The sequence below is a fragment of the Alligator sinensis genome, unplaced genomic scaffold (assembly GCF_000455745.1).
Source record: "Alligator sinensis unplaced genomic scaffold, ASM45574v1 scaffold1140_1, whole genome shotgun sequence".
Classification (NCBI taxonomy): domain Eukaryota; kingdom Metazoa; phylum Chordata; order Crocodylia; family Alligatoridae; genus Alligator; species Alligator sinensis.
Window position 1 is genome coordinate 62,850 of NW_005842441.1, and position 12,445 is coordinate 75,294.

Genomic DNA, 12,445 nt, shown 5'->3' on the forward strand with positions numbered 1-12,445 from the left:
GTCACCACAAAATGATACGTTAGAACCAAGTTTGACTATAACAGGAGGTAAAAAGGTGCCACATCAACACGTGATGTCAGTTCTTAACAGATACAGTGGAGAAAGAATAGATCTCTCACCAGCACTGGACTATTTAGACATAGTACAAAGGAATAACATACTGGAACTTGATGATCACAGGTTTGATTTAAAGATTTTTTTTTTAAATTATACAAGTTTCAGGTGCTCAACCTACTCTTGAGTTGTTAGAGTATGGTTTTATAATCGTATTCTCCCTTTTTATAAAAATAGTTTCTCTTCTCTCAGTTTTTTCCACCCATACAAGATAGGGAAATGTTCATAGCTGTATTCAGTTTCCATTGCATAGCCAAACAGAAAATATATTTCTCTTAACTTCCCAGTTACAGGATACACCTCATATTTGCAGAAGATAAAAACTGCCTTGGTCTGAAAACGTTTTATGATCATTAAGGGCCACCTGAAGTTTCCCACTAGGTATAATTTTTATAGAATTATTTTTATAGATAAATTTTAGAGCTTGTGTATGCCAGCATTCTTGAACTCTTTATGAACAAATTCCGTTTTGCTTCTGTTACTTTTATTCTACCTATACTACTTGTAGAAACAGCAAATAAGAGGCCTGTTTCTTGGTAACTTTCTTAAAATTAGTATGCAAGTTGAGCCACACTAACAGTAATAAGTCACTGAGCTCTGGGACAAACTTTGTGGTTTACAGATAGTACTGGTGAAAACAGAAGTGCTTTCTCTGCCAGTACCAGAGGAAAGAGTTGATCCTTTGATCTCCAGTCAATCAGGTGAAAGCACCTTGCTGGAAGATTGTATTTGGTCTTACTTCAATAAAAAAAAAAGTGCAACATAAACAAAAATCACTAGCAAATCATATTCAGAACTCACTGAAATATCACTGCATCTCTAGCTGACAAGCATTTAATATCCCATTACACACAACAAAATATAGAAGTGCATTCAACATCTATTACTGGAATAGATTCAAAGAAATAACATATCAAGGTGAATATTTTAAGCGACTCAATGTTGTTGATTTCATTTTTGGTACATATTTACCCTAAAGGAACTGAATTTTCATAAAAAGTTAAGTCTTCATGCTCCACCCACCAGATCTCTCTAAGGTGCATCAAGCTGAATGCTAGAAAGCTAAGAAACAAGAATTGCTACTCACCTTTTAAGATCCTAAACTAAATAACTAAAATACACATCTATAGTCCTCAACCCCATGTCTTTTCACTCCAAGTCTTGAATCATTACTATGTCCAACAGCTTTCTACCCATTCACATAGATGGAGGAGCAGCAGAGGGAGCAAACCATAACATGAGGGAAAGTTCACCTCATCTTATCTAGGTGTAATGCATGTTTTCTTGCAGTTCCATTTTCACATGGAAGTGCCGTAGTGAACAATATATTTGGACCACTGGAAGGAGCCCATTTTACATTTTGCCGACAACCACTTACAGCTAAAAATTTGGAGGTTCAAGAGGAATCTGCCTGGTTCCGCAAAGATTACCATTGTGGCAGTCTTCTGGGGAACAAGCCAAAGGGTGAAATAAAGATAGCAAGGGGGTTTAAAGACAGGGAGAGTCAGGAAAATTATCCCATAAGCATGAAATGTTGTTGAAAACTTGCTCATTCCTGGACAAGAAAAAAGCAATAGAAAGCAATGAAGTGCATCAAGCATAGCAACGCTGATCTGCCAAAAGGAAAGACAACTTGAAGAGGCTAAAGAGGAGTAGAGCTGCCTTGGGGAAAGTAGCAGAACTAAACTGCAAGTCAGAAGTAAGATGGATGGGCTTAATTGATAGACAATGCTGTGGAGAAAGGGTGAGCTTAGGCAGAAGCACACTACTGAACATACCTGAGGCTGAATCCAATATCTATTAACACTTTGATCAGAAGTCTGTAGAGATAGGATGAAAGAAATTGAGTCTGAATTTTAAGCTATGGGCAAACAGTTCAACCAGCTGGAAGGGCAAGCTGTGCTTTAACTTGCCAATATACAAGAACAGTTTCTCTAGTAAAATGAACTAGTTAGATTAGTTGCTGGTACAAGAATCGCTTGTTTTCATCTTAGAAAGGAGCTGGTGTCTAACTTTTGTTTAGACAGGCCAACAGGCAAGTCTCTTTCAGATGTAGTGCTAGTGAGTGAAGCACTGCCGGTATGATATAGGTTCTCTCTCCCAAGGTGGAGCACTTTGTATTTCTCTATATTGAAGGTCACCAGGTTTTTGTCCGCCCACCTTATGAGTCTGTCCAAGACAGCCTGAATCCTCAGCCTATCCTCCAGTGTAACTGCCCTTCCCTAGTTCCGTGCCATCTGCAAACCTGGCCAGTCTACTTCTGACACCCGAATCCAGATCATTAATGAATATATTAAAAAATACTGGTTTGAGTACTGAATCCTGAGGGATGTCACTGCTCACCATGTGCCATGTTGACTTGGTTCCATTGACTATAGCTCTGGCTCCAACCACGGAGCCAGTTCACCAGGCACTGGACTATGAGGTTGTCAAGGTCCCAGTGCCCCAATTTTGCCATGAAGGCATTTCAGGAGACAAAGTCAAAGGCTTTTTTTAAATCCAAATATATGACATTAACCTCTCCCCCCTGTTCAAGCGACATGTCACCTGGACACAGAAGGAGAGGAGGTTGATCAGACATGACCTAACTGTAACAAAGCCGTGTTGGCTGTCTCAGAATGGAGCCCTCTGTCAGCCTGTTATTGATGGATTCTTTGATAATTTTCTCAAAGATCTGTCCAGGAATTGAGGTCAAACTGATTGGCCTGTAGTTCCCTGGATCTTCCTTTCTTGAAGATAGGCACTACATTTGTCCTCTTCCAGTGTTCAGGAACCTCACCCGAGCGACACAAGTTCTCAAATATCCACACCAATGGCCAAACTAAGATGTCAGCCAACTCTTTTAGCACTCTTGGGTGCATTTCATCTCAACCCGCTGATTTTTGGATGTCTAGCCTCTCAAGATGTTCCCTTACAAGGTCTTTGCCAAGTATAGTATGGGTTCCCCATACCCTCATAATCCTGTGTCCCGTCAGACAGGGTGGTCCTCTTGGTCTGGTGAAAAAAACAGATGCAAAAGTAATCATTGAAGAGATTAGCTTTTTCCTGGTTGTCAGCTGCTCCATTTGATTCAGCAGGGGTCCAATGTTGCTCTTATTTTTCTTTCAACTTCCTACCCATCTGAAAAAGGATTTTTTATTGTCCTTGATTCCCGTAACCCGCTTGAGCTCAGTTTCAGCCTTGGCTTTTCTGATCCATTCCCTACAGGTGTGGGCCAGTGATACATAATCCTCCTTAGAAGTATTTCCCATCTTCCAACCCTTACAGGCTTCTCTTTTAAGATTAAGGAGGTCCATGAGCTCCCCATTTAGCCAAGGGGGGTTCCCAGCCCTTTTACTATCTTTTCTGTAGGCAGAATGGACTTCCCTTGAGCTTTTAGGATTGAGTCCTTAAGGAGCAACCACTCATCTTGGACTCCCTTCCCTGTCATGATCTTTCAGGGCCTCACCAACCAACCTTCTGAGCTTGTGGAAGTCTGCTTTCCTGAAGTCAAGGAATTCTGTATGGCTGACTGATTTGCCAGCTTTGCGATGGATAAGGAAAGTGATCAACTTGCCATCACTGTTACCAAACTTCCCTTCAATCCTCAGGTTGCTCGCTAGTTCATACCCTTTGGCCAAAACCGGATCTAAAAGTGCCTCACCTCTTGTCAGCCCATGGACCTTGAGTCAGAAAGAGCTCGTTAATGTATGTGAAGCTACATGACCAGTCAGATTTGGCTGAGTGCTCTTCCTATGAGATGTCAGGGTCGCTGAAATCACCCATGGAAACCATGCATCAAGAGTGTGCAGTCTCTGCTAGTTCCCTAGAGAACTCATGGTCAAGCTCTTTCTCCTGGTTAGGAGGTCTGCAAGAGACTCTTACGGTTATATACCCTTCACCACGTTCTCCCTGGATTCTAGCCCAGAGGGTTTCAAGTTGCCCTCCTTGGGTGCCAATGCCAGCTAGTAGGGAAGTGTACTGCTCCTTGACAGAGATCTACACCCACACCCTTCCTCAGCATGATCCCTCCTGTACAAGGTATAGCCATCTATACCTATAGTCTAGTCATAGGTGGACTATGGTGGAGTCCCACCAGGTCTCCGTTAAACCTATGGGATCATATTTGTTATTGCTTAGCAGGAAGGCCAGTTCCTCTTATTTGTTGCCCATGCTCTTGGAATTGGTGTATAGGCAGTTAAGCCTGCCACTGGAAGCCATAGGCTTCTCTGTGCACTTAGGAGAGTCCTGTCCATGGGCTGGGGTAGGAGTAAGTTTGACCGAATTTCCTGACCTGTTAATTATGTGCTCGTCTCTTCCTGGGCTTGTTCTGATGGTTATCCACCAGTCTCCTGGCAAGCTTAGTTTAAAGCGCTGTCAAGCAGGTCAGTCAAACTGATTGAAAAAAGCTTCTTTCCTGGTGGGGTGAGGTGGAGGCCGTCTCTTCCCAGCAGACTACTGGCTCTCTCCCTGAGGCATGGGCTATGGTTGAAGAAGCTGTAGCCTTCATGATAGCATCAGTACCTCAGTCTTCTGTACCTCTTCAATATATCTCTTTCTCCTGTGCCCATGACCTGTAACTGGGAGGATGGAAGAGAAAACTACCCATGCCCCTAACCCTCTGAGCCCAGCCCCCAGAGCTCTTTAGTCGCTCATGACCCAGCCAGGATTGCTCCAAGCCATGTCATTTGTGCCCACATGGATTAGGAGCACGAAGTAGTGGTCGGAAGGCCAAAAAAGTTTTGAAATCAATACGGGCCCCTAGGAGGCAGCAGACCTCACAGGCTAAGGGGTAGGGGAGACAGATCACACCCTCTGTCCCCCTCAGGAGGGAGTCTCCCACAACAACCACTTTGTGTCTCTTAGGTGTGGTTGCTGGTTGCCTTCCTTCCTCAAGGGCTGGAGTCAGCAACTCCACTGATGTTGTTACAAGGGGTTCATATCTGTTGTGAAGTCCCAGGGGGGGCGGTGACCCTGGAACAGGGTGTCTTGAGGCTAGAGATGACTTTTGTCAAAAGCGACCCCAGACTGGACTTCATTGGGGGGAGGGGGCGGTCCTCATCTGCCCTCATCCTGCTAGCCTTTCGTGCTCTTCTGTCTTCATTCCTTAGGCAAAGAGCCTGGCAGACGGCATCAATCTCATCATTGCCATCCTGATGGAGCAAAGCCTCTGCACTGCAGCCTGCCACTCCCCTATCAGGCACTCTAGGGGCTCTAATGCAGAGCATCCCCACAAGGGGAGGTGCCTTTGCTCCTGAACCCAGGTTTCATAGTTGGTAGGGTCGGAAGGGATCTGAGCAGATCAAGTCTGACCCCCTGCCATGGCAGGAAAGAGTACTGGGGTCAAACAACCAAGGCAAGGTGTTCATCCAGCCTCCTCTTAAAGACTCCCAGGGTAGGAGCCAGCACCACCTCTCTTGGAAGTTGGTTCCAGATCCTAGCTGCCCTGACAGTGAAGCAGCACCTCCTAATATCTAGCCTAAATCTACCCTCTGCCAGATTGTGACCATTATTTCTTGTCACTCCTGGTAGTGCTTGGTGGAACAGGGACTCCCCCAACGCCTGCTGGTCCACCCTGACAAGTTTGTAAACGGCCACTAGATTCCCACCCCCCAGCCTTCTCTTGTGGAGGCTGAACAGGTTCAGGTCCCTTAGCCCTGCCTCTGGGGCCTGCCCTGCTGACTCCTGATCATGCGAGTGGCCCTCCTCTGGACCCTCTCCATGTTGTCCACATCCCTCCTGAAGTGCGGCACCCAGAACTGTATGCAGTACTCCAACTGTGGCCTGATCAGTGTTGCATAGAGGGGGAGGTGTCTGTATTCATGCCAGGCAGCCCCCAAAGCCAAGAGCCAGAGGCTCAGTCTGGGAGGAGGCTGGAGCCATAGATTTCATAGACATTAGTGCTGGAACAGACCGGGGAAGATCATTGGGTTCAGCCCCCTGCCCCAGGGGCAGGAAATCTGTTGGGGTCAAATGGTCCCAGCAAGATAAGCATCCACATGAGTTTTAAAAGGTGTCTAAAGTAGGTGCCTGCACCACTTCTTGGGGGAGTCTATTCCAGACTCTGGGGACTTGACATAAGAAAAAAATTCTTTACTGTCCCAGTCTAAAATGGTCTTCCCAGAGTTTGAGACCATTAGACTTTGTCTTCCCTTGGGGTGCCCTGGTGAACAGACGTTCTCCCAGTTCCTGGTGCACACCCCTAATATACTTATAGGCTGCCACCAAGTCTCCCCTGACCCTTTGCTTTTCCAGGCTGAAGAGTCCCATGCCTCTCAGCCTTTCTTCATAGGACTTGTTCTCTTTTCCTCTGATCATGCACGTGGCTCTCCTCAGGACTCTCTCAAGCTTCTCCACATCCTTCCCAAAGTGCAGAGTCCAGAACTGGATTCAGTATTCCAGCTGCGGCCTTGCCAAGGCTGAAGACAGCAGAGTATGACTTCCCGGGTCTTGCTTGAGATGCATCCATAGATACAAGTCAGGGTTTTGTTTGTTTTGTTGGCTGTGGCATTGTATTGGGGGTCATGATTGACCATGATATGAACATGAGCCACCAAGTCCCTTTTGGTCATGGTACTAGTAAATGTAGTGCTACCAAGCCTATGAGGTGAATCTTTATGATGACAGTCATGGACTCTGCCTGGGTGGAGGCCTCAGTGGTACTAGAAGTGGGGGCTCCAACTGCTGGTGACGAGATCTTCAGGGTGCAGCACATCACCACCATCACACAGGTAGTAGTCTGGGCTACTACCGTGCTGACCTTTCTTTTCAGGCTTGCCGCCTAGAGCCTCGTGGCCCTCCTACTCACTCTCCTGCATGAACTCCCATGCTAATTCGTGCGTCAGGAACCAGAGGACAAATTAAGGTCTGTGCTTATGAAGGTACTGGTTTCAACCTTATGGACAAGATCTAGCCTCAAGTTTAGACCAGGTACTCTGCTTCCATGTGGGAAGACCACAGCATAGCCTTTTCATATGAACAGCAATTACTCAGAGTACATAACAAATGTAGAATTTAAAAGTCTATTAATAAGTTTAAATCAACTTAAACAGCTCCTCAAACAAACTGAACACTAACAGACCTTTTATTCAAAATAATTTAAGAACTAGAGTTACAAACTATTCAATTATTTAAATAAATACAAAACTCAAAATCTCACATACAGGCTGTGTTAAAAAAAAGCAGGTTGTCATTATGCTAAGTTACTAGTGATTATATCCAGGTTTTGTGAATGTAGCAGATAGTCTGTACTGTGACTTCATCCTGCCTGTATATGGGACCACTGTGACACTAGGTTAGGGGTGGGCAAAGTCCAGCTGACAGCAAACTCCATTTCCTAGCAGTTCCCTGCCTGTGTCATTACAGCCAGTTTCCATGAAAACCCCATGAGAGGTGGGGCTGTGACACCAGGGGGGGTTGGCATTTCTACAAAGACTGGCCCAAACAGCACTGGCAGAGCACGTCTGGGTGGGGAGCTGCTCCAGCACTTGGGCCAGGATTTTGTGGCGGTGATAGCAGGGTACAGAACCAGGGCAGAGCCACAATCTGCTGCCTGCACACCATGGGCAGGGACGTGCAGGCAGCAAATGGTTGGTCTGCTCCACCAGGACATGTGGGCAATGGATTGCAGCTCTACTCTGACCACACTGTCACTACTGCAAAATCCTGGCCACAGCCCTGGAGCAGCTCCCTGCCAGTGTTGCTTGGGCCAGTCTCCGTGGAAACCCTGGCCCTCTGCTGTTATAGCCCCACCCCCCCTGGGGCCTCCATGGAAACCAACTGCAGCGATGCAGGTAGGGACTGCTGGAAAATAGAGTCCAGCTGCTGACAGGATCTGCCATTTTGCCCACCCCTGCATTAGATCATTATCAATCACCCTCTTCACCTAAAGCTACTACCTAGGTCTATTCAGGGCAAGAAGTCAGAAGTATGTAACTGATTTTGGATAGAGTTTTCATCAACTGCCACTGGTTCATAAAGGGTCTGTAGCAGTATGGTTACCAGGACATGAAAGCCTGAAAGTCTTCCCACTGAAATCATGTTTCCTTTGCTATGCACCAAAACATTACTGAGTTAAAATTATGACTCCAGCTGCTGCATTTCTATTGGTCCTGCACGCAGGAATCCTCTTACTGGCACTGCTGTCAACAAGCGCAGAATGGACAAGATCACAGCAACTTCCCTCTTGGGTAATTTCAAATCTGATGAGCCAGGATGAAGTACAGCAATTCAAATGCTTAAACAGCTTAAATCAAATACAATACCCACCAAAGCATCTGTCTGTTCAATGCTTACAGGAGATTTTAAGAACATCATCCTGCCATATGATTTGCACTTGTTACTCCTTCTAACTTCTGCCAATACATGGTGCAAGCAAATACATGCATTACTATTTGTAATGCATAGCACAGACTAGTGGGATAAATCAATGGAGGAATGGAGAGAAAACAAGGATCAAGCCTTTGAAAATGCTGCCTGAGCCACAATGCTATTTTCAGTTCACATATCTTTCCCATCTTACTCTAAATATTCTCTCACTTACTTGGAAAGTTAAAGCAGACACTGAACATTGCTCAACAATGAAAAAGCATGTACCCTGATAGATGAATGAATAAATAAATAAATAAATAAGTATTTCAAAAGATAGGCTTATACACACTAAGGTGGGAAAAGACTTCTAAAGGCACCGAGTTAAAGTAAAGCAACTTGCCAACAGCTCTCTCTCTCATATCAACAGCCTTCAGCTCATCTGCTTTCACTGACAACTTCACCAGTCCTGTCTTACAGACAGAGGTGATCTTTTGGGTAGACTTGGGCGATTGCAGGTCAAAAAAATAAGGATGACTTAGTAATTAAGGTTCTTAATTAGGTAGAAATTTCTAACAGAGAGGTTTTTTTGTAATGATTTGTGTCACTATTTCCCGTGTAGTCAGTATCCACTGTTTTTATTTCCCATTGCCATAGTAAAAAGGAAGAAACAATGTGCAAAAGCTTAAAAATATGATTGCATTAACACAAAAACTTAGAGGGGAAATTCGAAGATGGGTATCAACCTACGTCAGCCACACTGCTCCACAAGTCTTCCAAGCAAAGGGACAAGACATTAAGAAAGTTGCATCTCTTTTGTGACAGCATATGAGACTGGCTGGTAATTTATATAGTCCAGAGTTTCAGAATTTAGATTAAATTCCATTTTCAGTGGATTAGAATCAAACATGTATTTGAACTTAATGTTAAAAACTTCTCAAGGATTTAAGAACTATTACAGTTTTTTTTATATAGAACTATAAAAGGTATTCAGACAATTTTGAAAGTCAGTGGATTCTACTTTAATTGAAAATAAGTGTCCCTTTAGAATGACTATTCCATTGTGTAAACCCATATTTAAGCAATCAAAAAGTGAGTAATGGAGCAGTTAGTCAGCTCTTTAATACGTTACCTCTGAGCATATCAATTCCATTGATTTTACGATGGGCCTATTCCACATAATGGACTAAGCTTAAGATAAGAATCTGAAAGAAAAAGAGGCTTTAAGAGAGCTGGAGGGAGAAAGTAACAAAATCCTTTATGATTTACAAGTCACATGGTTAACACAAAACAAGTTTGATTATGGAAAGTTACACTGAGAAAGTTTCTATCTAGGACAGATTTGGTGCTCAAATGCAGCAAAGCTAACTATTTGATCATGATACTACAATGAAGTACATTTTGCTTCTTTTATTCCTGGCTAAAAAAACAGGAAGTTAGACATATGAATGGTCAAATTTCAATATAGCGAGTGAACAGTTAAAACCCAATTGCTTTGAAGATCAGCACTATGTTTTTCATGAAAGGAAAGTTCACTAATGACAACGTTATTTGTATTAATCAACTATGTAAAAGAATACAAGGGAAAAAAAAGTCAGAAGGGCCCTCATTAAGCTAGATGAAAAGGCAACACAGAGACTAATGAAGTTCAATGCTGATAAATGGAAAACAAATACCCCTTAGAAAAAGAGAAAGATGGAATTACTAGTACAATTTACTGCTCACTAAATTAAGCATCAACTCAAGAAAAGCAACTGGGAGTCTCTGACAACTAAAAAAGACCTAATGCTGTAGTCAAAAAGACAAATAATGTATTAGCTTGCAGTAAGACTAGAGAACCAGAGTAGGGTGAAAAAAAATGGGGCACATGAAGAAACGCTCATACAGGAAAGTGAAAATACTAGAACTATTTCTATTTTCCTTTTCAGCTTTAAAGAGACAGTATAAATACATATGAATAGGAGATTCTGTTCTTCACATCTGAACAGCAGTAAATCCAAAATCCTTTTCACCGGGGTTTGAGACTCACTTCCAGAAGATATCACCAAAACCAAATCTCAGATTCAGCGGGATGGGAATTTCACACGAACAAATTACAGTTAATCCTAAAAATGTTCAAAGGGATAAAAAGCCCTTCAGGCTTGAGAGTCTAAGTATATATTAGGTACCAATACAAGATCTTCTCTGGGAGTATGTTACTCCATACCTGCCACCTGTGGCATTGTGCACTTTTTATAATACATTTGATACCTAGGTACAACAATTTGAAGAAGTTTTATTCACAAAACAGAACAATTAAAAAGCTTTTAACAGAAATTATAGATGAAGACCCCAAAAGGTATTGAACTAACACAGAGGCTACAAATGCGAAATATAAATGGACACTAGAGTGATAGCAAACAATGTACATAATAATGCTTAAGAATATAAAAACTGCTAGCTCCATGCAGTTATCAAACTTTACTGCACAAACTTAAAGTAAGAAAGTGAAATGGATAAGTGAACACATTCAGAAAACAGAAGTGAACACATTATGATAGTGACATTTTCTAGTACTAAGATGGAAGAGCTGAAAAGACAAAAATTCAGTTGGAAAGAAGCTATAATAGTTCATATTATCTGTCACCTCACACCAGATTATGGCTACATTATAATGTTAATCTATTAAAGTTATAGGACTAGAAAACAAAGATACCTAAAAAAAAACAAAAAACAAATGAGACAACAAAGATCCCTACAGTGCCTTTTAAGACAAAGAATAAAATCCAATTTTCTGTTTAACTTTTAGGGCACATCTGGTTCAATGTGCTCACGCAAGACTCCAAATGAATTCAGAAGACTGTTCTGCAAGAATGGCAATCAGGTGGGACAAGGTGATCCTTGCAGTTCAGACAAGTGCATTAATGAGACAGCCTAGGGGAGACTGCAGCAGTGATATATATGCTACTTCCCTGAATAAGACTTCACTCTGCATAGCTGTTAGTCCAATTCTTTTTCACTACACTGAAGTCCCTAAATTGTAAAATGCAAAACAATTCATCAACTCCTAAATTTTGCCAGTTACAACTATTAATTCCTCCAAATATTTCATGTCATGAAAAACCATCTAAAATTAGATGATGCTTTCTGCAAACTTCTGCTCAACATTCATTTTACGTCAAGGAACTCATAGCAACAGGAAATCCTTAACAAGGAAAGTAATTTGAACACCAAGGTTTATATACATCCAGGCTCTTTACCACAAGCTGTGACAAAAGTGGTAGTAATATCAAAGAACTAGCACACCAACCAAGGGACAGAAGCAACCTGATCTGTCAGCACACTTGGCCACCACCCTTTAACCAAATACATTAAAAACACCCACGTATCAATCTTATTTACTAACAAAATCCAAGACCGGAGGGACTCGCTTAAGACTGCACGTGTAAAAGATACCTGCAACAGCCCAACACTAGACCATTCAATGCCTGACGCACAGCATTCATAGACATTTCCACATCTTCTGTTTATGCCTTAGGCTGGGGTGGATGGAAAGTGCCCTCAAAAGATGCCCTCGTTCTCATTACCTACAGGGAGGAAAGGGGCCGTGCCCAAGAGCACTCCTAGCTCAGGGCTAAGGTCCCTGCTGTACCAAAGCCCTTCTCCCTGGCACTCCTCTCCCCTCCTGTGCCCCAGCAACCTTATAGCTGCCCTCCTGGAAACGCCGGGGCCAAGGCAGCCAGCCTGAGAAACCAGCGCCCAGGCTTTCCACCCCGCTGTCACAAATTAAAAGACGACCGAGCCCCAAGTCCCTGTCGGGGAAGCTGAAGGACCTCAGGGGAGCGCCAGCGCCTAAAAAGAGGGAAAACCCACCACACAGGGCGGCAGCGAGAAGAAAAAGCCGCTTTCCCAGCACGACCCAGCACCAAGTCCTCTGCCGGCGGCAGCGCCCACCCCCAGCGCCGCCTGCCGCCCTCTCGCCCGGCTCGGGCGCCAGCAGGGCGGCGTCCTCGGCGCCCCCCGAGGGTGCTGCGAGCGGCCCCTGCGGGCGGCCCCCCCCCCGGCC

General features: G+C 43.8%; 1 long non-coding RNA gene across 1 annotated transcript in view; it reads right to left on the reverse strand.

The window, feature by feature from the left end:
* LOC112551366 overlaps positions 1–12,439 on the reverse strand; it is a 75,173-nt gene extending 62,734 nt beyond the window's left edge. The window contains exon 1 of the long non-coding RNA XR_003095658.1: positions 12,253–12,439. This is a non-coding gene — a long non-coding RNA (uncharacterized LOC112551366). The remainder of the gene's footprint in view (positions 1–12,252) is intronic.
* Between the last annotated feature and the right edge of the window lie 6 nt (positions 12,440–12,445).